General features: G+C 39.6%; 1 protein-coding gene across 1 annotated transcript in view; it reads right to left on the reverse strand.

Annotated features, from left to right (window-relative positions):
* Positions 1 to 21528, reverse strand: part of TCAIM (T cell activation inhibitor, mitochondrial) — a 131364-nt gene extending 109836 nt beyond the window's left edge. The window contains exon 1 of the mRNA XM_053714262.1: positions 21472 to 21528. The gene's annotated coding sequence lies outside the window, so the exon portion shown is untranslated. The remainder of the gene's footprint in view (positions 1 to 21471) is intronic.
* Positions 21529 to 22354: the final 826 nt, after the last annotated feature.

The following is a 22354-nucleotide window of genomic DNA, read 5'->3' on the forward strand; positions in this document are numbered from 1 at the left end:
ATGTTTGGTACGCAAAACCACCTTATCGGAATGAAATATAAGATAAGGCGAATCACATTGTAATGCTGAAAGCCTGACAAAAAGACTGAACATCTGGCACATCTGCCAAACGTTTGTGAAGCAAAATTGACAAAGCAGAAATCTGTCCCTTTAAAGAACTTGCTGATGAGTATACATATACTCTGAGCTTGTGCACATGCTTAGCAGGATCTTGTTCCTTAGAAAGTGTGTATATAAAAAGATTGTGCAAAATTTGACAATGGAAGTAAATTGAAAAGTGTCTTAAAATTTTTTTATTCAGTAAAGAGGGAACAGCGACTCTATAAAGACATAAATCCCCTTTAAAATGAGTATTTCGACTCCCGTAACAGCCATCGGACTTGCTGCTTCACAGCTGCAGAGACAAGGACTCTGATTCTGCATCTCACCAGGCCACCGGCAGCTGATTTACGACTCCGGAGGGTCGGGGCTCCGCTCCGGAGCCGCCATTGCAATCTTGAGGATCATCAGAGGTGTGTGTGGTGAGAGACCCCTCTTTACCGACTCGACACAGCGGCCCAGAAGAAGCATTGCGGTAAGGTGGGCGAGCATTGGGGACACTGTGGAGGTGGATCACCTGTTTTGCTAGAACCCCTGCAAGATAGACTTAAGTTGGGGAGAGACATTACATACAAGTAAGGCGGGAGGACAGTAAATGGCCGCGAAAAATCGCCATTTTAGTAACAGCCCCAAACATCGCCAGAATACAACGGTCTGCTGAAAAAGTTATACCCTGCCTTCTGCACATATATATGGTGAGGAGAGGGGTGAAAGGAGGAACACAGTTTATACAGAAAGGCTCCCACAAGTTAACTACAGTCTTCAAACAGCTTTACAATCAACACACAGAAACGAATTGAGAGGGGGAAAAATAGAAAGAGATTCTTTATTTTTCTGACCTTTGTTGCTCCCCTCAGATCAAAATAAGGCGCCTAATGGGCAGATGTCTCCCCTAATTCCATACAGAGTTAATACGCAAGCAAGGCAATAACATCTAGTGAACAGCTAGATTAACGCTACATGACAGAAGATTTAATAAGCTGAATTGTGCACACAGCCAGCAGCTCCATAGTAACTGGATAGCTTCACATAACTCTCACTGCATAATTACAAAGTTTGCTCACAGAGACACTAATGCAAAATACCTCATTGCAGGACTGGTCTTTATCCCCTTCCTTTCCTGCCTGAACGCAGTGTCAGTGGGTCATACCCCTAATATCCTTGCCCGTCTCTGTCCAGTGGGGACAACTGCCCTGGGGTATGGAGACCAGTGGGGCCTGTCCAGATCTCAAGCTACAAGATAGATGAACGCATGCGAGACCCATTTGCACAAAACAAGCCACTGAGATATTAAAGGAAATTAAAGATGTAAAGATGTGTGTTAGAATGGTCCAACAATACCGCATAGACTAAGACAAATTAGTACAGATGTAAGCAGAATAGTGCCTTTTCCACCCCCACACTATTCGTCCCTCATGATATCACATATATATACCATTTAAAGCACTCTAAGAAGAAAGGGATGTAAGATAAATATACGGAATCACGCCCCTAACCATATAGAGGAGGAAGGCTTCTGAAGAATTAAATCAGTATTATAACCCTCAATACGTCAAAGAACGTCAAGAGATCCTGGTTTTTATTATCTCCTGCAAGATTCCCTAAACTACCTATTTGACCCACGGAAGGGGAGACCTGAAAAGATATTCAGAATGTCTACCAGGAAAGGGAACAAAGCGGATAAAAGTGGTGAATCCGCATCCATGGAGGCATTCTTTAGAACACCCAGAATCCATAAAAATAAAGAGCTTCTCTCTAATGAAGCTGAGGAAGATCCTGAATCTGAAAATGAGGGAGATCTTGAGGACATGACCCCTGTGACTAAGGGCGGACCCTCCATGCCTTGGTATCCAAGCAGGATATTGCATCCAACTTCGATAAACTCTGGGAAAAGGATGGATAGCTTCCAAGAAACAATTACTAACAGTCTCACTGTTATCAAAAACTGAGATCTCAGAACTAGGGACTCGGGTGGATTCCTTAGAAACCGCAACTGATGAAATGAGCGAAGAAATGGCTGAGTATCCCAAACACTGACAACTCAACAACAAACAATAACAGAGCTGGAAGAGAAAATTGAGGATATCGAAAATAGAGCAGAAGATCCAATATTCGACTTAAAGGGGTTCCCGAGACAATCGGAGACGCGACGACCTACAATGAATACCTCCAACTGCTATTCAGGGCAATTATTGGGAGCACCAGCCGACTCTGAAATCCAAATAGAAAGAGCCCATAGGGCCCTCAGAGCAAAGCCTAAACCAGAGCAACCCCCGAGAGATGTGATACTTAAGCTTCTGAGATTTCCTGACAGAGAAAAAAATATTAACCAGCTGCCAGACATAATCCCCACGTTTAAATTCCAGGGTAATGTTATCCAGTTTTTCCAGGATCTCTGCATTAAGACCCTGCAAAGAAGATTTACCCTTCGACCCGCTCACCCCTCCTCCTCAGAAAGCACCATATTCCATACAGATGGGGTTTCCCCTTTGCCCTGCATGTTATGAGGAATGGCCAGAACAGCCACGATCAAATCCACAGCAGAAATACCTGATATTTGCAAATTCTTGGAGCTGGACCCGCCAGAAATTGTAGAGGGGGACACAACAGCAGGTCTTCGGAACCCTCTCACTCTCAAGCAAAACCTCAGAGCCCAAGATGGAAAAAAGTTACTAAAAGAAAGCTAAAACCTGAGACTCAGATATAAACAGAACAGTAACCCACTTGAAAGATTTTTATTTTCCTGATATAGGAACATGAGCTATAGAGGAAGATTCTTAACCTCACGACAAAGAGAGGGGATAAGGACGGCACTAGGTCTAAAGAACGACTATATGTTCATTAATACTTATATGATATTTATTATTGTGGTTTTTGATTGTGACCACGTACGGAAACACACACCGTGGTTGGTATTGAACACATGTTGTGTAGTACATTATTTTACAATGTTAAGTTATTAGTTATACTTAATGTTTATATTTTCTTTGTTGTTTGGAGTCACGGGATGCCTTACACACAGAGCTCATCAATTATGAGTAGACCGGTGAGATTCCGGGAGAGGTCTCATCAGATGGTGATTAGGGTACCCTTAGAATTTTTAACTATCTGTAAGAAAAGAGTAGAGTAACAACCTACCTTTAACCCCTTAATGACCACAATGTACCCCTGTTATGTCACTGGTCTGTTAAGGGTTTTTTCAGGACATAATAGCACAAGGTGTAGCAAGAACACGCTATTAATGCCTTCCCTCCAGAAGGCTTTGTGGAATAGAATAGTCGCAACACTGGTGGCAAGACCGCGCTTTAAAACAATCAAGTCCCAAAAAAAGGCAGCGGACATACAGGGTACGTCGCTGGTCCTTAAGGGGTTAAGAATGTCATTACCTAGAATTACATTACTCTCACACAACGCGAGGAGGCCTTAACACTGACATAAAAAGAAGGACTGCAATGACTAACTATAGGCCGACTAGAGGCTAATGTAATTTTCCTTCAGGAAACACACTTCCTACACTCCACCATACTAAAATACTGGGCAAAAGATTTCCCACAGCAATTCCAATCCACGATAGACTCCAAAAAAAGAGGAGTTTCCATTCTTATTCATTCTTCATCCCCTTCACACACAAAGAAACAATAGCAGATAAGGAGGGCAGATACCTCCTGGTGTCTGGCCAAATAGGAGGAATAGATATACTCTTCTGTAATGTGTATGCTCCAAATGAGCAACAAGACAAATTCTTCCAAAACATATCTCACCCTGCTGACTGATTGGTCTAGGAGGCGTATAGTTCTGGCAGGAGACTTTAACATAGACATACAAGCATTAACAAAAGATTACGGCCAATTTGCAATCTAAAAGAAACACAGACAGAGAGGGGTAGCTAAAACATAGGGGGATGCTTGAGCAGCCCACACTGCAGGACACTTGGCAGATACTCCATGGGGATGCTAGAGATACTACATTCTATTCATCAGCACACAATAGCTACACGAAGATAGACTATATATATACGAGTCAGATACCTCCTACCAATATTACAACATATAGATATTCTTCCCTGTGTATGGTCAGACCACTCAATCACTAAACTCAATCTAGGTGGACCTGTTAGACCCAAAGAGAACGAAATCTTGGACATATGACCCATCTTGTATCAAAAAACACCGATCATCAAGGATAAAATCCTTAAAGATCTAGAAGAATATTGGCGGATTAACCTAGATACCACAAACAATCCTATCATACCATGGGCGGCACATAAGGCAGTGATTAGGGGTGTACTTGATTAAAGAAAAGACAACAGCTAGGAAACAATATACCCTTCGCTTGAGGCAGCTATACTCGGAGATTACTTCATTAGAAAAGACACATAGAATAACTAAATCCCAAGATATAATTGACACAACTGACAACCAACTAAAATAAGCTACAAGCCATATTGAACGAACAATCCGTAAAGGCGGCACACAGATTGAAAACCAAATACTTTATTTTCTCCAACAAGCCAGATAAATACCTGGAGAAAAAAATTAGAGACAATTATCAGGCATTATCAATACCAAACATACAGAATTCAACGGTCATATGACATCCCACCCACAGGAAATTGTGGACACATTTGCACAATTTTATAGCGAACTGTACGATGGGACTAAAGTGCAACATTCCCCCCAGACGGACAAACTATTTACTCTTTTCTACACAAAGCAAACCTGAAACCAATTACTGAGGCACGATAGAGAGATCCTTAATGCTAAAATTACCTATGCAGAGGTCCGAGTAGCTAATCAAAGATCTTAAGCCAAGCAAAGCCCCAGGCCAGACGGTTTCTCGGGGGAATATTATAAAGCTTTCAGGGATACTCTAATACCCTCACCTGGTAGTATTTGCAGATCACATTATGGAAAGGGGGAGATATACCTATAGAACTGCTTCAGGCTTAGGATAGTGGTGATACCAAAACAGGGGAGGGACCCCCCATTTTTGCGCTAATTATAGACCGAATTCCCTTATCAACCAGGATCTTAAAATAGTTACAAAAATCTTAGCTAACAGGCTGAAACACACTCCTACCCTCAGTATACATTCCTGACCAAGTCGGATTTGTGAAGATAGGAAGCCCCTGATAATATTCGAAGGATGGTATCGGTCATTGACTTTCTTCGGGATAAGGGGATGCCTTCTCTGATCCTATCTTTGGATGCGGAGAAGGCATTTCGACCGGGTTGATTGGAAATACATGCTGCGATTGCTGACATTAATGGGATTTAAGGGACGGTTTATGAACGCTATTGAGGGACTATACTCGACACCCACAGCCCAGGTCCAGAGCAATTGGACATCAGTCAAAACCATACATATACTCAATGGCACACGTCAGGGATGTCCTCTGTCGCCCTTGATTTTTGCGCTTTGCATAGAAACCTTTGCTGCATATATACGTAACTGCCCCGGATATATGGGGACTAGAGGTAGGGACGATACATCATAAGATTACTTTGTTCGCAGATGATGTGCTACTAACCATCTCGAAACCACTGATCTCCATTGCCACATGTATATCAGGCCATACAATTATTTTCTCAGATATCGGGTTATAAAATTAATGTGGACAAATGTGAAGCACTTCCCCTATCGTACCTAAACATACCCATTAAGACGATTGAGACAATTTTGATTTTAAGTGGGTTTCAGAGGGGCTAAAATACCTGGGGATAAAATTGACCCACTCACTCCTCAAGTTATATGCCCGCAAATTACCTTCCCATATACAAGGCAATTAGATCAGACTTAGGAAAATGGAGGAAGATGGGTTTTTCTTGGTATGGGAGAACTATCTGCCGTCAAGATGACGATTCTGCCCAGAATCCTCCTATCTATTTAGGGTCCTCCCAATTAAAAATCAACAACTTTAGATTTAGATAATCTTCAACGAGACATACATAGATTCTTAAGGGACAACAAACACCCGAGGATTCCACATCAATTCTGACGAGACACAGACAATTGGGGGGAGTGGGGGCCCCCAACTTACATGACTACTATAAAGCAGCTAGACTGCGCAGGGACTCAATACTTGCGAGAAGACAGAAAGATGTTCTCTGGCCTGCTTTAGAGGCAGCTATGGGGGGGGATGGAGGAACCCGATGATATCCCTCTGGGGTATTCTAAAGAATAAGACACAATGGTTTATCAAAAAAAAACTACACAAATGACCCCAAGCAACAATGGACTAAGATACAAAGGATAGGGAAACTGATGCCTCAACAAACCCTACTGATACCATTAAAATATTTGATAAATAAGGAATTTATATACCATATAAAGAAATGGGAGAAACAAAGGCCTATACAGGGTGGCAGATATGCAGTCACAAGGTAAATATTGACCTTTACACAAACTTAGACAGAAGTTAGAGCTATTCAGATACAATGGTTCCTCTACCTACAGGTCATTTCAGCCTATACAACCATATATCAACACGGGCCAAGACACATAGTCAAAGGACGACATCCTCGAAAACTATGCTCAGCAGCCATTAGACCCAAGAAAGCAATTTCTAGATTATACATATCACTACAAGAAGATAACAATGGTAACTAAATCTACACTGCTGCTAAACTGGGAGGAGGATATTGCTGGAGAGTATGCGATTGACAAATGGAATGATATATTCTATTACGCTAGTAAAGAGCCTTATGAGCGCAGACCTTAGAGAGAACGTACTGAAAACAACCTTAGATGGTACTTAACACCATGAAAAACATCTCATATGACACCGGGAAAACTTAGACTTTGCTACAGCAGGAGTGTGGGGTCCAGAGGAACATATCTCCATATGTGGTGGGAATGCCCTAGAGTCCAAACCATTTGGCGAGAGCTGTCTCTATTGCTGAGCACCCTACTAACCGAACAGATCTCGCTCACAACCAGCCCAGGGTTGTTGCATGAGACGGTCCCAAGATTAAACCCACACATAAACACTTTTATTCGAATTTTATGTACCACTACAAGAATAGCTATAGCTAAATATTGGAAAAGCGAGGATACCGACGTGGACAGAGGTCCTTAATAGAATACAGATGGTTTATTTAATGTATGAGGACAGCAGCCATATATACAGGACACAGGGCCTACGTTCCAGAAGATCTGGTTTTACTGATAATTAAAGAGGTGCAGAAATAAGGTAGGAAGAAAAACAGGGACTCCTTTAGAGGAAGATAGTCGCTGATCTGACACGACGGAGAGAATATTTAATATAAGGAAAATTGATGAGGAAGCTACTAATAGTAATATAAGTGAGATTAAAGGCGTGAGGGTACCCGTGACTCCATTAGTGTTAATTTGTTATGTTATGAGAAATGTTGAGTTTTGTTTATCTGTTCTAATTAGATTAACGATAAATGCTAAAGTTATGTGAATCTGACCCCCCATGATTAGTTACTTCTAACAAAGAGTCATATATCCAAGGATGTATAAAAGAAGTAATGGAAGGAAAAGTATGAAAAGGGGAGAAGAACCTCCATAAACACTGAGACAGACTACAGCAAAGGTAGGCAGCATAATTTAATTGGAGATACCTTATGGACATGAGGATAAAAATAAATACAGAGGGTCTTATTGGGAATTCTGCTCAAGGAACGGTCTTCAGCTTAGAATCATCCGTACCTCATTATATAAGTATGAGTAGGTACTCTTTATCATGCAGCTGATGTCTTCTCTGTTTTTTTTTGTGCTTTTTTTTGTGCTTGCTTAATGTATCTTACTGTAGTGTATCTGAAGTGTAAAGAGGAGGTTTGTGGTTTAATAAAAATATTTATCTAAAGAACTTGCTGATAACCCTTTCTCCCATCCTTCTTGGAGAAAAGACAAAATCCTGGGAATCCTAACTTTACTCCATGAGTAACAGTGGGATTCACACCAATAAAGATATTACTACGCCATATCTTATGATAGATTTTTCTAGTGACAGGCTTACGAGAGGACATGTCCACTAGATCCGCATACCAAGTCCTGCGTGGCCACGCAGGCGCTATCAGTGTTACTGAAGCTCTCTCCTGTTTGATCCGAGCATCACGCGTGGAAGGAGAGGAAACGGTGGAAACACATAAGCTAGCTGAACGACCAAGGTAACTGCTAAGGCATCTATCAGTTCGGCCTGAGGATCCCTCAACCTGGATCCGTAAACGTGGAAGCTTGGCCATTCTGACGAGATTCCATCAGATCCAATTCCGATCTGCCCCATTGGCGAATCAATGAGGCAAACACCTCCGGGTGGAGTTCCCACTCCCCCGGATGAAAAGTCTGACGACTTAGAAAATCCGCTTCCAAGTTCTCGACTCCTGGGATGTGAATTGCTAATAGATAGCAAGAGTGGGCCTCCGCCCAACGGATTATCTTTGATACTTCTATCATCGCTAAGGAACTCCTTGTTTCCCCCCCTGATGATTGATATACGCCACAGTCAAGATATTGTCCGACTGGAATCTGATGAATTTGGCCGAAGCCAACTGAGGCCACACCTGAAGGCGTATTGAATATTGCTCTCAGTTCCAGAATATTGATTGGAAGTAGAGACTCCACCTGAGTCCCAAACACCCTGAGCCTTCAGGAGAATTCCAGACTGCACCCCAGCCCAGTAGACTGGCGTCCGTTGTCACTATCACCCATGAGGGTCTGCGGAAACAAGTCCCCTGGGACAGATGATCCGGCCGACAACCACCAAAGAAGAGAGTCTCTGGTCTCTTGATCCAGATTTATCTGAGGAGATAAATTCGCATAATCCCCATTCCACTGTCCGAGTATGCACAGCTGCAGTTGTCCTGAGATGAAAGTGAGCAAAACGGAATGATGTCCATTGCCGCTACCATTAATCCAAATACCCTCCATACACTGAGCCACTGATGGCCGAGGAATGGACTGAAGTGCTCGGCAAGTATTTAGAATCTTTGATTTTTCTGACCTCTGTCAGAAATATCTTCATGTCTACCGAGTCTATCAGAGTTCACCAAGAAGGGAACCCTTGTCCGTGGAACTAGTGAACTCTTTTCTATGTTCTCCTTCCAACCGTGAGTTCTCAGGAAAGACAACACTGTGTCCATGTGAGACTTTGTCAGATGATAGTCGACGCTCTGAATCAAAATATCGTCCAGATAATGCGCCACGGCTATGCCCCGCGGTCTGAGAACCGCCAGAAGGGACCCCTAGAACCTTTGTGAAGATCCTGGGTGCTGTGGCCAACCCGAAGGGAAGAGCCACAAACTGATAATGTTTGTCCAGGAAGGCAAACCTTAGGAACTGATGATGATCCTTGTGAATACTGATATGAAGGTATGCATCCTTCAAGTCCACGGAAGTCATATATTGACCCTCCTGGATCATGGTAATTGTTCGTATAGTCTCCATCCTTGAATGATGGAACTCTGAGAAACTTGTTTAGACACTAAAATGGGTCTGAAAGTTCCCTCTTTTTTGGGAACCACGAAAATATTTGAGTAGAACCCCTGCCCTGTTCCAGTTTTGGAACGGGACAAATTACTCCCATAGTAGAGAGGTCTTGTACACAGCGTAAGAACGCCTCTCTTTTTATCTGGTCTACAGATAATCGTGAAAGATGAAACCTCCCTCTTGGGAGAAAATCCTTGAATTCCAGTTGATACCCGTGGGTCACGATTTCCAGCGCCCAGGGATCCTGAACATCTCTTGCCCAAGCCTGAGCAAAGAAAGAAAGTCTGCCCCCTACTAGATCCGGTCCCGGATCGGGGGCCGCCCCTTCATGCTGTCTTTTGTAGCAGCAGCAGGCTTCTCGGATTGTTTACCTTTACTCCAAGCCTGGTTGGGTCTCCAGACTGACTTAGATTGAGCAAAATCCCCCTTCCTGCTTTGTGGAGGAAGAGGAAGCAGAGGGTCCTCCTTTAAAGTTTTGAAAGGAACGAAAATTATTTTGTTTACCCCTCATCTTAAGCAGACTTATCCTGAGGTAGGGCATGGCCTTTACCTCCAGTAATGTCCGAAATGATTTCCTTCAATTCAGGCCTGAATAGGGTCTTACCTTTAAAAGGAATAGCTAAAATCTTAGATTTTGATGACACATCAGCAGACAAGATTTGAGCCATAACGCTCTACGCGCTAAAATGGCAAATCCCTGCATTTTTCGCCGCTAATTTAGCAATTTGAAAAGCAGCATCAGTAATAAAAGAATTAGCTAGCTTGAGAGCCTTAATTCTATCCAAAATGTCATCTAATGGAGTCTCAACCTTCAGAGACTCTTCTAGAGCATCAACCAAAAAGCTGCTGCAGTAGCAACTGGAACAATGCAAGCCGTAGGTTGTAAAAGGAAACCCTGATGATAAATAATTTCTTTAGAAGACCCTCTAACTTTTTATCCATAGGGTCTTTGAAAGCACAACTGTCCTTGATAGGTATAGTTGTACGCTTAGCCAGGGTAGATATAGCTCCCTCCACCTCAGGGACCGTTTGCCACGAGTCCCGAATGGTGTCTGATATGAGAAACATTTTCTTAAAGGGGGGAGAGAACGGTAATACCTGGTCTATCCCATTCCTTTTTTTACAATTTCCGAAATTCTTTTAGGAACCGGAAAAACATCAGTGTAAGTAGGCACCTCTAGATATTTGTCCACCTTACACAATTTCTCACAATAGGGTCACAATCATCCAGAGTCGCTAAAACCTCCCGAAGTAACAGGCGGAGGTGTTCAAGCTTAAATTTAAAGGACATCACGTCCGAATCTGTCTGAGGTAACACATTTCTTGAGTCTGAAAGTTCTCCCTCAGACAGCAATTCCTGACCCCCAACTCAGAGCACTGTGATGGTACATCGGAAATAGCCAATAAAGCATCAGAGGATCAGTATTCACATTAATACCTGACCTACTGCATTTACCCTGTAACACTGGTAATTTAGATAATACCTCTGTAAGGGTAGTTGACATAACTGCAGCCATCTCCTGCAGAGTAAAAGAATTAGACGCACTAGAGGTACTTGGCGTCCCTTGTGTGGGCGTTAAAGGTTGTGACACTTGGGGAGAATTGGATGGCATATCCTGATTCTCTTCAGATTGAGAATCATCCTTAGACACACTTTCTTTACCTAAAGTATGCGTTTTACAATGTACAAGAGGTACACAATGTAAGAGGGGGTTCCACAATGGCTTCTAAACACAAAGAGCAATGAGTTTCCCTCAATGTCAGACATGTTTGAACAGACTAGTAATAACCACAATAGTCGTTAAACACTTTATTTATTGATTTAAACAATTTTTTAAAAAACGTGTACTGTGCCTTTAAGAAATAAAAAAGCGCAACATTTTTCCCAAACTGCTTCAAAACTTTAATTAATGCTTTTAAAATTAGCTACACCTAATCAATAGTTCCAAAAAATAATTGCACCCCAAGAGTAAGGGGGGAAATTAACCTCTAAAAGATATCTATAGTCAAAAATATGTTAGATTTGAAAAAAAAATAACCCCTGCACCTCGCCACAGCTCTGCTGTGGTGCCTACCTGCCCCCAAGGTACTGCAAAATGACTCGACAACGATCCGGTTAACAGAACACCAGTCTAGGCTCAACCGGAGCTAATGTCTGCTGCCTTCTTAGCCAGAGTAAAGTGCGCGTCTGAGCGCGCGAAAATAAGCCCCGCCTATCATGGATGATGATCGCATAGGACTGAACAACCGCATGGTGAAGCGGTTTAGAGTATAAGCCATGTGGATTTGTTTAACTCCTAAGTACACACAAAATACAGCCAAACTGTTTATTTGAACACACAATAAAAACCGTTAAGCATATATTGACCCTCCTGCCTCTCCCAGTGTCTCTTTATATTGCTGTTAAGCCCATTATAAATGCTTGGCCCAATATGTCAATAAAATAAATTAAGCACAGGTTTCTCAGTAATACCCTTTGTTTTACAGGTCTACTGCTTACCCCTTCCCTTGCAGGGAAATAAATGTTAGCCAGTTCTGATATACCAAGTCTCCTCAGAAATAAAAGGCTGCACATACCTCAATGCTGCTTGTAGCATGAAACCGTTCTCCACACTGAAGATGACTCTTGTATTACCTTCAGAAGCTCTGTGGGAACCAGCGTGGCTCTTAGTTACAAATGCTAAGATCATCAAACCTCAGAGCAGAAATCTTCTTCCATATCCCCCTGAGGAAAATAGTATGCACCGGTACCGGTACCATTTAAAATAAAAAACTTCTTGATTGAAGAAACTAAAACTAACACCTCACTTTACCTCTTCCTAGTATAACACAGGCAAAGAGAATGACTGGGGGTGGAGGGAAGGGAGGAGCTATATATACAGCTCTGCTGTGGTGCTCTTTGCCACTTCCTGTTAGCAGGAGGATAATATCCCACAAGTAAGGATGAAATCCGTGGACTCGTCGTATCTTGTAGAAGAAAAAGATTAAGACTAACTGAAATCCAATTAGCAAATCAAGTTAAAAATTCCTATAGAGCTTATATAGATAACCCTATTAGACCACACTGGAATACATATGTGAACGCTAAGACAGCTCGCGATATCCATCTTAAGCAGAAAAATGCTCAAGAAGAGTTTAGATTGAAAACTCTATATGGGGGTCATCATGGTAGGTCAGCTAAGTTCCTCCCCAGAATTACTAAATCAGTCTTGAGAAATACTATTTCTGCTATTAAAAAGGATACTGACTTCTTTAATGATCTATATAAAATGTGAAGGATCTGATGTAATCAAGAAAAAAGAATTCTGGGATAAAATTAAAGTACCCAAACTCCCCTCAGAAATTATGTCCGGAATTAATTTGCCCATTTCAGATGCTGAAATTTTAGAAGCTATTATAGCCAAATTAAATAAAGCTGCTGGACCAGACTCCCCTTCCCATAGAATTTTACAGTCACAGATCACTCTATTTTTCAGACAATACTAATTGTTCACGCTACTTCGCTGCCGCCAATATTTCTTTAATTTTAAAGAAAAACAAAGACCCAGAACTTCCAGCCTCATACAGGCCTATCTCGGTGCTGAATGCAGATTATAAACTTCTAACTTCCATTGTAGCTAACCATCTTAAACCCTTTCTTGGGGGATTAATCCATGAGAACCAATCAGGTTTTATGCCCGGGAGAAACCCTGTAAGAAACACGAGGACGTTTATGCTGGTTCTTGATTTTTTCTGGAATAAATATAAATCGTCTAGACGTAGAGATCTGGCTGACTTGGCTATACTAACGGAAAAAAGCCTTCAATCGTATCTCCAAGGATCCCCGTTTTTCTCTTTAGAGCAATTCGGCCCTCGTAGGCCATTTTAATAACTTTATTCCGTTAATCTATAGCTCACCCACATTCGCATTAATCATCAATAATTCTATTTCACAACGCCTAGTTCTTCAAAGGGGTACCAGGCGATTTTGCTTCGCCAATAACTTGAAGGAATACGATTGAGTGGCCAGAAGCTGGTTTTATTACTTTATGCTGATGACCTTTTGCTATTTTTTAAGTAATATTAAGAAGAGTTTGAATTATCCTCATTGTTTAAATAACTGCAAAAAAATTAGAGGACTGGTCTAATCTCTCTATTTCCTTGTCGGCCCGAGCCACATTGATTAAAACTGTACTCTTTCCTAAATTACTCTATTTAATCCAAACTATACCGATTTTCATACATAAAAATTATATCCTTCGATATAATAAATTTTGTGCCTGTTTCCTTAGGAAAGGTGTTAAAGCTTGGATAGCCATTCACCGGCGTATGAACTCTAAGCTTGCTGCAGGGTTGGCCCTGCCTAATATTCAATCTTATAATTTTGTGGCGTTATTGAAAATAGCTATTGATTGGATCACTGAAAAAGGAACAGGTTACCTTGCTTCTATGCAAATCTAATCTTGTTGCTCCCTTTCATCTGAATACAATACTGCATTGCCCAATAACATCTCTACCTTCCACTGTTTTTTCTTTGATAACCATTAAGAATATCATAGTGGCATGGCAGAAGTTCTGCTTTGTGATAGGATGTTTCCCCCACGTATCAAAGTTCCTTCCCATTGGAGGTAATCTGAATTTTACACCAGGATTGTCAAGTCCGGTGTTTAGGCAGTGGGCCACTAAAGGTTTAAAGTGGATTCATCAAATTCTAGGACCTGATCTTTCTCCAGAAACATTTTGTGTGGTCTTGCAAGGCAAGAGTTTTATGCGTATTTACAACTAAGACATTTTATTTATGAATTGAAACAAAAATTTGGTACAGACTGGTCCCTAGGTGATTTGCACAGCAGGATTAATGGATATCAATCTGGCATATATTCCATCTCCCCCGTTTATTCCTTATTAATCCAACGCCCCTCATCTGATCAAATTAATGATATAGTGGCAAAGTGGATTAAAATTTTTCCTGAGATTAATGGCCAGACTATAGTGGATAGCTTTAAAATAACTGAACAAGCCTGGGTTTTGACGACATGGAGAGAGATACAGATTAAGATAAGTCTAAGGATTTATCTTACTCCAGATACCCTGTCTAGATGGTACAAATCGAATATTCTTTGTTCTAGATGTAATGCAACTCATGCTGACCTCTTCCATTGTTTCTGGGGATGCCCAAAAATTACGCAGTTCTGGTATAAAGTGACATATTGGATGAATTCAGTATTACTGTTGGATTATTATATTAAACCAATTGAGGTTTTCTTTCTTGCTAAATTTCAAGGTGCTTCTAAAAATTGTAAGCTTATAAACACAATCTTATTAATTGGTCGCAATCTTATTCTAAAACTTTGGAAATCCCAGTCTGCTCCTAAATTCTCAGAGCTTAAAAATGCTCTGATTACTCAATGTACGATAGAGCAGTATAATCTGCTGAACCCTTCAGATGAATAACTGGCCTTATTTTTGAAAAATGGAAAGTGTTTATATTGTCACTACAGGAATCAGCACAAAATGGTATTAATAAGTTTAACCTTTGGTTAAATCCCCTTATGTCCAATTAAATATCTACGCTGGACATCTTCCTAACGCTTGGCTGGTTGGGGGGAGTGAGAGAGAGAGACGGGGGGACTATTATTACTATCATTATTATTATTATATAAAACTTTTTTTTTTTTTTGTGTCTCTGTCTGTCTCATGGTTTATTGATTTGTTCAGCATAAAAAAAGAAAAAGAAAAAAGGGACATGTAACCAAATATTTTTCTTTCATGATTTAGAGAGAGCATGCAATTTTATACAAATTTCCACTTCACTTCAATTATATCATTTGCTTTATTTTCTTGATATCCTTTGTTTAAAAGCATTTCTAAATAGGTTCAGTAACTGCTGATTGGTGGCTGCACATAGTTGCCTCGTGTGATTGGCTCACCCATGTGCATTGCTATTTCCTCAACAAAAGATAACTAAAGAATGAAGCAAATTAAATAAAAGAAGTAAATTGGAATGTTGTTTAACATTAAAAAATGGACAATAAGGTATTTAATTTGTTAGACCAGGTACGATCAGTCTGTTGTTTTATTAGATCTAACACAATTACAGAGATATTAGGTTTTAAATGGGGGGGGGGGGTAGACCCCAAATCAAGATTGCAGACAAAAAAATCATTCAGGCTAACAGATCTTTGTTAGAACAGGTTAGTTTGTGTGTTTATTACATAAGATCTAACTTGCAAAAGGTGGTATTAATAATCATATTGTGGGAACTCATATGTATTCAATATGCAGGTGCCAGCCCCCCGTAACAAAAATAAACAAAAAGTTATATAATTTGATAGATATTTGTAGATAATGTATGATTAGTCAGTTGTTTTGTTATATCTAAAATAATTACAGAGATATTAAGTATTAAATTAGGGGGGCTAGTCCCCCACTTAAACATTCCAGGCAAAAAAAAAATCATCCAGGCTAATAGACCTTTTTACATCAGATTAGATCACGTGTTTATTATGTTAAATATAACATGCAAAAGGTGATATAAAAGGGAAAAAAATACCCATATGCTAAATCTCTTAAACGTAATGCAACATAACTAAAAATCTGACAAGAAAATATCACCTGAATACCTCTATGTAAAAAAGGAAGATATGTTTTACCTAAAAAAAAAAATCAGTTTACAATAATAAGTGCTCTGTGAAAAGTGATTCTCCTGCTGCTGTCAGCTGCATATTGAAAAAAGAAATAAAACAGCCAATCAGCTTCATCATTGCTCGTGCCACATTTTTCTTTATTGTGATCTCATGAGATTTCACTGAAATCTTGAGAAATTTCATAGTAAACCCGTATGCTGCACATGCAAGATGCATGATCCTTACAAGTCCCAGGACTAGCATTTTGATTGGCTGCTTACAGTCCCTTTGTTAGATTAGATATGATAATTCAGTTGTTTTGTTAGATGTAACATAAAGATGGGCTAGCCTAATTAATTAAATTTCAGAAAAAAAAACATTAAGGCTAAAAGATATTTTTTATATCAGTTTAGAGTAAGTTTTTTTTATTACACCTAAAAGCTGGCATTAAAAATCATATTGTAGGAGCCTCTATGCCAGGGTAGATTGATTTAAATAATTTGGATTTAAATCATGACTTAAATCACGATTCAAATCACTAGTCAGTAAAACCGATTTAAATCATGGTTTTACATTTTTAGAATAATAACTTTTTTGGTTATATCATTACTGATTTGGTTAAATATTATTAGATATGCATAGACAGACCTTTGAAATGAATGAAATTATTGAGAGGTGAACTATCTCCTGTTTAATACGTTAATCATTCATATTTGATCAACTTTTCAGCTGTACTTTATTGGAAGGACAAAAATAATGATTACCTTAATAATAATTTAAATAGTTTTATAAAAAAAAAGCATTACATTTAATTTTTAAAGCTTGACCCGCCCTAATCACACTTAAGTCCATGTGCAGATCTGTTCCACTCCAAACAATTTTCAGTTCAGTGAGCTTCTTGAAACTCAGTATGGGTTGATTCTGTGTATAAAAATTTGCAGACATTAAAGAGACAGTAAAGTCAAAATTAAACTTCTCTTATCTAATTTGTTTAGTTCTCTTTGTATCCATTGTTGAAAAGGATACATAGGTAGGCTCAGAAGCAATGCACTTCTGTTAGGTAGCTGCTTGTCACTGTCTCACTTAATGTGTTCATCTAGGCCCCGGTAGAGCATTGCTCTTCTTCAACAAAGGATACCAAGAGAATGAAACAAATTTGAGAATAGAAGTAATTCTGAAAAGGTTATGCTCTACCTTAGACCCAAAAGTTTTCTTTCACGACTATGACCCTTTAAGGTCTATCTCTGTATGTTTATTTTATATCATTTTTGCTGTGAAGAAGGAGCATGTTATTTCTGCAGATACAAATTCACAGTTTTGAGAACTACAAAACAAATAATATGTGATAATATCTTCAAGATAGAAGAATTGCCCAAAATAAACTGACAGAAAACTCTGGGGCAACATGACATTGTGAAAGGATTAATGGAATTAATTTACCAAAAAAAATTAAACGTTCCACCCATGAATATACAGCATCTTGCTATATAATTAAAAAAAATATGAATAACATTTAGACTATAATGCATCTTAAATAGAAACTATCTTTAGATATATTTTTTTTTTCAAAAAGCATTTTATTTTAAAAAAAAATCCTATTTAAATGAAAAAACTAAAACCCCAATTCTGAAAAATCTGGGACAGTATGGGAATTGCAAAAAAACAAACAAAAAGAGGCATTTGAAAATTCAATTCCCCCTGTACTATATTGAAAACACATTAACACATTATTTGATGTTTTTTTCAAAATATACACTCATTTCAAATCCGATGACTGCAACACGTTCCAAAAAAGTTGGGACAGGGACAATTTAGGACTAATAGCAATGTAACAAGTTGAAATAAGAAGGTGATGTAAAACAGGTGAGGCAATCGTGTAATCAAAGTATAAAAGGAGCCTCCAAAAAATGCCTAGTCCTTCAAGAGCAAGGATGGGTCGAGCCCATCAATCTGCCAACAGATGTGTTAGCGAATAATGCAACACTTTGAGAACAACATTCCCCAAAGACAAATTGGTAGGATTTTGGGCATTTCACTTTCTACATTGCACAATGTAATTAAAAGATTGAAGGAATCTGGTCAAATCTTGGTGTGTGAAGGCAAGGCCGAAAACCACTTCTGAATGCGCGTAATCTCCGATCCCTCAGACGTCACTGTCTCCAAAACCATCATGAGTCTGTAATGGATATCTTGACATGGGGCTCGGGAATACTTTGGTAAACTTTTGTCCACAGATGCAAGTTAATGATTACTATGCAAAGCAGAAGCCATACATCAACACTGTCCAGAAGCCCCGCCGACTTCTCTGGGCTCGGTCTCATCTGTGATGGACAGTAGCACAGTGGCATTGTGTTTTGTGGTCCAAAGAGTCAACATTTCAAATATTTTTTTGAAAAAAAAACAGCCGTTGTGTTCTCTGGGCCAAAGAGGAAAAGGACCACCCAAGCTTTTATCAGCGTCAGGTCCAACAGCCTGCATCTGACATGGTATGGGGTGTGTCAGTGCCCATGGCATGGGTAACTTGCACATCTGTGAGGGCTCTATTAATGCAGAAAGATATGTATACATTTTGGAGCAACATATGCTGCCATCCAGACGTCATCTTTCCAGGGACATCCCTGCATTTTCCAGCAGGACAAGGCCAAACCACATTCTGCCCGGATTACAAGCGCATGGTTGCGTAAGCAACGAGTGCGGGTGCTAGCATGGCCTGCCTGCAGTCCTGACCTGTCTCCAATTGAGAATGTGTGGCCCATTATGAAGCGCAAAATAAGGCAATGAAGGCCCCATACAGTGGCACAGCTGAAGACATGCATAATGGATGAATGGGGGGAAATTCTGCTTGCTAAACTTAACCAACTGGTCTCTTCACTGCCCAAACGCTTAAAGGGCCATAATACCCAAATGTTTAAACACTTGAAAGTGATGCAGCATAGCTGTAAAAAGCTGACTAGAAAATATCTCCTGAACATCTCTATGTAAAAAAGAAAGATATTTTACCTCAAAAGTTCCTCAGTAGCCACCTCCCATTGTAAAGGATTTCTAAGCAGCATTTTAGTGTGTCTGTCCTGGGACATCTGAAGGGATGAGCATCGTGAACTCTCATATTATTTCACCAATCGGGTAAAGGAAGCTTACTATGAAATCTCATGAGAGTTAAGTCAAATCTCATGAGATCACAGTAAGAGTTCATGACCTCAGCACTGCTGATGCTGATTGGCTGCTGTTCATTTCTTAATTATTTTTTTTATTTTTACCTGCAGCTGGGAGCAGCTGAGTATAACTTTTTACACAGAACTTACTATGCTGAGCTGAGGAAATTGTGAGGTAAAATATCTTCCTTTTTTACATAGAGATGCTCAGGTGATCTTTTCCTGTCAGCTTTTTACAGTTATACTGCATCAGTTTCAAGTGATTTAGCATATGAGTATTATGTCCCTTTAATAAGAGTTATTAAAAGAAAAGGTGATGTTACACAGTGGTAAACAGTCGACTGTTCCAATTTTTTTGGTGTGTTGCAGTCATCAGATGTGAAATGAGTATATATTTTGAAAAATACATTAAATCAACAAAGTAAAACATCAAATAATGTGCAAGCCACGCCCAAGCCACGCCCACTTAAAAACTGTCCAGGATTTTTTTGGGCAAAAGGTGGCAACCCTAATTTCAAGGTGTCCAATATATAACTGGAAGGGGGGGTGCCGGCACAGTAGCGGGTGAAGCCACCTCCCTGAAATTAGTTTTTGCAGGTTGGGATGTCTGGCATATGCGCACATGACTCAGAAAAACAGTAATAACTTTAACTAGAAGCATTTGTGCTAATGAAAGTATAATGCAAAAATGCTTATATTTCAATTTGACGTGTACCCATTCAGATTTCATTTTTGAACTTTATATCCCTTTGTCCTATATACGCCACCTCTGAGTTTGCGGTTTGCAATCACCCCTGACAAGTTCAACCGAGGTAATTGACAGCCTCTGTTAGCGCACCAGCAGGGGGCGGTATTGCGCACACAGCGGCTTGTGCAATGTTAAATGTGGGCAGCATATTGCTGGCTGTGATGCCAGGCAGACAGGTTTTGCACGTTTGATCTAACGTTATAAAAAAGTTACCTAACCTGATGAAAAAGGTTTTAGCCCGATTGATTTTTTTTTACTGAAATTTTGATTTGGGGAGGGGCTAGCCCCCCAATTTAATACCTAATATCTGTGTAAGTATGTTAAAGCTATCAAAGCACCGGACTGATCATACCTTATCCAACAAAATATCTATCAAATTAAATAACTTTTGTCCAAATTTTAGTTAGGGGGGACGCTGATGACAGGTTAACCCCCAAAAAATAAATTGTTAATACCAGCTTTTCCTTGTTAGATTGACATAATAAACACTTGATCTAACAAAGTCCTATTAGCCTGAATGATTTGTTTGCCTGCATTTTTAAATGGAGGGCTAGCCTCCCAATTTAATACCTTTTATCTCTGTAAGTATATTAGGTCTAGCAAAACAACGGGTTGATTAACACCTGATCTAACAGATACCTATCAGATGATATAACTTTTTGTCCAATTTTTGTTAAGGGTGGCTGATGACGGGTTAGCCCCCACTCCCAATAATTGTTAATAGCTTTTGCTTGTTAGATCTAACGGAATAAACACTTGATCTAACCAAGATCTATTAGCCTGAATGATTTGTATACAACTTTGAAAAGAGTGAGGAATCTCCTTTCTTTTTTTTTTTAGATATTGTTTGCTCTATTAGGTATAAAGAGTTATTATAGAAAACTTAACTACTGCACACTCATTCTTGGCATAGAGAATATCTATTTAGCTTTTATTAGTGTTTATCGTATATTTTAAAAAAAATCTTCTTGAGTTGGGAGTATTTTGTGTCAGGTGGGATAAACAATTGTTATTGTAAGAAAAGTGGTAATTGCTAAACTAATTTAAAAACAGAGCCTAAATAGGAGACTGTCCTTACATGTGCAGTAACATCTTTCATAGTATTTTTAAAACAGTCAGCAAGGTCATGGATTCTAATACATAAACAGAGGTTATGTAAACTGGCCAGTTACTCGGCCTCCGCATCCCTCGGCCCAGCTGTCTTTGCGGTATCTCCAAATGTACCCTACTTGACCTGCCTGTAATTGCCACCAGGGGGCAGAGTGCATAACTAGCCTGACACCCTGACCAGACCGTTTCTATGGTTACGTAACTACTGCTGGCTACGCAGGGGACCTAGGAACCAGCCACATCATTTACGTCGCAAGTGACGACACTAGCAGCTATTTGACACAACCCAACCGCACCATCTTACCTGCCTGCGGGGAACGAGAGCAATATTATATCCGCCAGGCAGCAACAATCAAATGTAGAGCACAGGATGATTGGTACAAATCTCCGAAGCGATTATTTTTGTCTGACGTCACCTAAACCCACCTACTCAACTAGCGAATCAGCGACCATGACGTGCAAATGTGGGCCTGTCCCTAAAAACACAACTGTCTGTGTTGTGTTCGTGGGTTTTGCGTGACAGTTGTGTAATATAGTGGATGAACCATAAACTTACAAACGGAAATATGTTTATCGTTTTTATAGTGAAAATATTTTCCTGGATCAGCCATGCACATTCTCCTTAAATGCAGGATTCTAATACAAATACTAAAAATAGGCCTGGACGTTTCAAGCCATCGTTTTCTGTTGTTTTAAATTGTACAGATATAAAGTGCGAGTTTGTTTTCAGCTGACATTTCTAACACCATTATCTACTGTATTTTGTAAAATCTACTGTATTTTGTAAACTACATTTACTTAATTACTTTATCTAAATAAATTATAAAAAGTGAAACAAGTGCTATTGATTTTATCACTCTCACAGATACGCTTGAAAATATTAAAATCAGACAAATGTATGAAAAGTAGCATGATGATAAAAGTATCCAAGGAAGGGACAGAATATTGAATTCTTTTGTTCTCTATAGACAATAGATGAGCCAGGGGAAAACCCCATTGTTGCAAAACAGAACCATAAAAATAAAAACTTGATTGACTATAGATGATACAGGATAATATAAAGGCAAATAAAGTTCTAGGTGTAAATGAAATACAACCAAGCATTCTAAGGGTATTTAGCTCTGTAACGGCCAAATTTATATTTTTCAAGACTCAATCTCCTCAGCCACGGTGGTGCCACTGTTTAA

Source organism: Bombina bombina, chromosome 5 (assembly GCF_027579735.1).
Source record: "Bombina bombina isolate aBomBom1 chromosome 5, aBomBom1.pri, whole genome shotgun sequence".
Taxonomy (NCBI): domain Eukaryota; kingdom Metazoa; phylum Chordata; class Amphibia; order Anura; family Bombinatoridae; genus Bombina; species Bombina bombina.